Source organism: Dipodomys spectabilis, unplaced genomic scaffold (assembly GCF_019054845.1).
Source record: "Dipodomys spectabilis isolate Male_0828 unplaced genomic scaffold, ASM1905484v1 ptg000436l, whole genome shotgun sequence".
NCBI classification, from domain to species: domain Eukaryota; kingdom Metazoa; phylum Chordata; class Mammalia; order Rodentia; family Heteromyidae; genus Dipodomys; species Dipodomys spectabilis.
Genome location: NW_024871113.1, coordinates 9,220,271 through 9,224,535, shown reverse-complemented (window position 1 = coordinate 9,224,535; position 4,265 = coordinate 9,220,271). Strand labels below are relative to the sequence as shown.

The 4,265-nt window shown below is 41.0% G+C and overlaps 1 non-coding gene across 1 annotated transcript; it reads right to left on the bottom strand.

Moving 5' to 3' along the window:
- Positions 1 to 2,452: 2,452 nt before the first annotated feature.
- LOC122097878 lies at positions 2,453 to 2,554 on the bottom strand. The gene has a single exon (XR_006145600.1). It is a non-coding gene; the product is annotated as a U6 spliceosomal RNA (small nuclear RNA).
- Positions 2,555 to 4,265: the final 1,711 nt, after the last annotated feature.

The following is a 4,265-nucleotide window of genomic DNA, read 5'->3' as shown; positions in this document are numbered from 1 at the left end:
CACTATGAATTCCCTCCTGAAAGGCAGGGAAGCTCTGTGAATAACCTGGGTCTGGGTGAAGTTTCAGGAAAATAGAGCAGCTATTTTTAGCACAAAGGCCTGCCATTCAAAGGACCCGCAAAAGAAGCCCTAAGGAGAAGAAATAAAGAACCCATGGCTAAATCATCACCACTGTAGACAGGTCTGCAGGGCAGCAAAACTGCCTCCCACAGATATCACACATACTAGCTTAGCAACATAATGGACTTCTTTTGGTCTGTTACACCAACCACTTCTAAACAATATATTGAGATCATAACCCAAATGTTTAGTGATAAGTCAGGCTTATTTAAGACCTACTGCTCATCATTCACACCTGTAATCCTAACTACTCAAGAGGCTAAGATCTAAGTATGTCAGTTCAAAGCCAACCCAAGTAGACAAATCCAAGAGATTCTTATCTGCAATTAACCAGCAAAAATCTATAAGTGGAAGTCTGTCTCAAGTGGTAGAACACCAGCTTTGAGCAAAAAAGTCAAGTGAGAGTACAGGCCCTGAGTTCAAGGCTCAATAACTAGCACAAAAATAAAAAAAGAAAGAAAGAAAGAAAGAAAGAAAGAAAGAAAGAAAGAAAGAGAGAAAGAGAGAAAGAGAGAAAGAGAGAAAGAGAGAAAGAGAGAAAGGAAGAAAGGAAGAAAGGAAAGGAAGGAAGGAAGGAAGGAAGGAAGGAAGGAAGGAAGGAAGGAAGGAAGGAAGGAAGGAAGGAAGGAAGATAAGCAAAAATGGTTTCATTTTCATACTATTCATCTCTTACTCCTATGGCTCCCACCAGCTTTAAGCTGCAGTCATAAAGCAGACTAGAAACATCTTCCTTCCTGAGATTACTAGGCCTAGTTGTGTGCTGTTCTGCTTTACTACAAAAATAAAAGCAAACAAACCACCACACATACACATAAGCACCAGGAACTGCACTTATTTCTATATCACTGTCCCCTTGAGGAGAGTCCAAAATATGGCCTTTGCCACTGAAAGACAAGATAAAGGCAGAAGAGCTGGGGGTATGGCTCAAGTAGTAAAGCAGCTCAAGGTCCCAACTTCAAATCCAAGTGCCCTAATAAAAAATAAATAATAATAACTAGATATTAATAAAATTAATATGAAAAGACAGAGATGGAGTTAAAATAAGAAAAGCAAATATGCCAGGCATAAGTACTCAGTAGGAAGCTGGATACTGGTGCTCACACCTGTAATCCCCTCCCCCACCCCACCCACCCGACCCCACCCCACCCCGGTTGTGGGGCTTGAACTCTGGGCCTGGGTGCTGTCCCTCAGCCCTCTACCACTTGAGCAACAGCACCACTTCTGGCTTTTTCTGCTAATATGGTGCTGAGGAATTGAACCCAGGATCTCATGCATGCAAGGCAAGCCCTCTACCACTGAGCCACCTTCCTATCCCTCACACCTATAATCCTATCTAATCAGAAAGCTAAGATCTGAGGATCGTATTTTGAAGCCAGCAGGAAAGTCCATGAGACTCTTACCTCCAATAAACTCAGAAAAAGCTGGAAGTGGAGCAGAGGCTCAAATGGTAGAGTGCTAGCCTTGATCAAAAGGAAGCTCAAGGACAGAGCCAAGGCCTTGAGTTCGAGCGCCAGGACTGGCACTTCCCTCCACCCTCCCCCCACCCCCAAAAAAAGTATTCAGAAGGATTTCTGTACGTGAGGTACCAATCTGACTTTTTGAGACTTCAATCTACAAAAACAGCACCATCAAAGCAGCCACCTGGGAGGACACAGTAAATTCAAGGAATATCAGGTTTCTTTATTAAGTTTGAAATTAGATAAGAAAAGGCTCCAAAAAAAAAAAAGACAGTGTTGAGTCCTGTATTTCTCTGTAGTTACCAACGTCTTACTTTCCAAATCACTTGCCTCACACCTTTCTGTTTCTAGGGAGAGCTGTTTCCTCAGCTTGTAGTGCTGTTACAATGGTAATTTAAACTCAATATGAGTTGTGAAGGGCCACACTCCAAATCTACTAAATCATACCTCAACAAGCATTTAATCATTCATTCATTAATAAGTATCTTTTTTGATGTATGCTAAAACATTTTATTTTAACATTTTTATTACTATGTATTAGATGTACAAGGCTGGGGAGGTTATTGTGACATTTCCATACATCCAGATCATATACCCCATCAAACTCATCCCCTCCATCTCTCACCCTTACCTCATATCCCCCACTTCAAACAATTTCAACAAGTTTTATTGTTCTATTTTCATGTATGCACATAAAGTAATTCAACCACATTCACCCTCATTTACCCTCTCTTTTAGTCCTCATCTCTCCCACTGATAATCCCCCAACAAAGCCTATAATTCTCACCTATCATTTTCAGTGTATATTAATTAACTGTATGAAGGAGTTTTACCATGCATATATTATATTAGCCAGATTATCCCACGTATTGCTCAAAAATATGGGCTGCTTCATGAATTGCTTGTCAATTTTGCATGGGTCCGTGCTAATCTTTGTATCATTCCAATTTTAATGTATGTGTTGCCAGAGTAAGCACAAACATGCAGATCTTTAAGCTCCCTAGACATTAATGTCCTGCTAGTTTTGAATGCCCCCTCCTATAGTTCTCCTCCTATTACAAATGGTCCCCAAATTCTTTCCTAGGCAAAGGCAGCGTCTATGATTCCTCACCTCAAACATGGACACTTTGGCCAATAGGATACAATAATTTCAAACACTAAAGGACAACTAAAATTCCTGTGTTTTCATATGGTAGCCCAGTGTAAGCCAAATTCAGGGACTTGGCTTCCTTCAAGCTTTTTGCTCCATATCACTTAGGCCATTGTCACTGTCTACACCATCATCAGTGGAATATTTTTTTTGGTTCAAGACTGGGACTCAAACTCGGTATCTGATGCTTGCACTCACTGGCTAGTGCTTTACCACTTGAGCCACTTGTACAGCCTCATAATTTGAGCCTCTGACTAGGTTATAGCAATTAAGATAAGGGGACAGAATGAGGGATAGGTCTGACTAAAAATGACTCATGTTAACTGTAAAGCAGTCTGGGGCATTACCTGAGAGGTGAGCTGTGAGCTCTGTCATCCTTGTATTACTGTGGAAGTGGGTGACAGATATTGGCATATATCTGATAACGTTGGCCAGAGGTCAACACTCTGAACATGTCCACACTCCATGTGCATCTTTCTTCTTATATGTAGAACATAACCTTTCTTCAAAGGGCAAATTCAAAGTTCCCTCCAGTCACTGAACCCAACTCTATGTCCAGAAACTATAGATAATAGTCTTTGGGGATCTTTGTAATTGATGTATCTATAAACTAAAAAGGATCTTATTTATTTATGTATTTATGTATTTATTTACTTTTATGCCAGTACTGGGGCTTGAACTTAGGGACCTAGACTCTTGCTGGGCTGTTTTGCTCAAGGCTGGTGCTCTACCATGTAGGTCACTTCTGCTTTTACATGGATAACTGGAGATGAGAATCTCTCAGATTTGTGTGCTCTGGCTGGTTTCAAACAAAGATCCTCAGATCTCAGCCTCCTCCTAGGTAGGATTACAAGCATGAGCTACCAGCACTCACATAAAAAAAAAAAAAAAAAAGGTTTTAACATCTTCCCAATTGTCCTGCTCTTCACTACCCCTGCCCTTACAATCAGAGATGGATCAGGAGCAAGAAAACCACAATAAGTCTCCCTTCTTATAAAGGTAAAAAATAATCCAGGTGCCAGTGGCTCACTCCTGTAATTCTAGCTAGTCAGGAGGCTAAGATCTAAGGCTCATAGTTGCAGACATCCCAGGCAGTTTATTTCCAATAAACTATCCAAAAATCCATAAGTGGAGCTGTGGTTCAAGTAGTAGAATACTAGCCTTGAGCAAAAGAAGCTCAGGGACAGGACCAAGGCCCTAAATTCAAACCCCAAGACTGGCAAAAAAAAAAAAAGGTAAAAATAGGGAACCCATAAGTCTTTTTTTTTTTTTTTTTTTAATTTAATTTTATTTTATTTGTGAACATACTGTACAGAGGAGTTACAGTTACATGGGTAGGATAATGTGTACATTTCTTACCAAGCATTGCAGCCTCCTCCTTTGTTTATCCTTCACATCCCTTCCCAGCCTCCCCCCTCCCCCCCTAATCCCAATCCTTCTCCTTCCTCCCTCCCCCCAGCCCCCCCCCCCCCACCAACATTGTAAAGTTCGTTTTGGACATGACAACTTGTACTTCTCATTGTTGCAACAGGTCCACC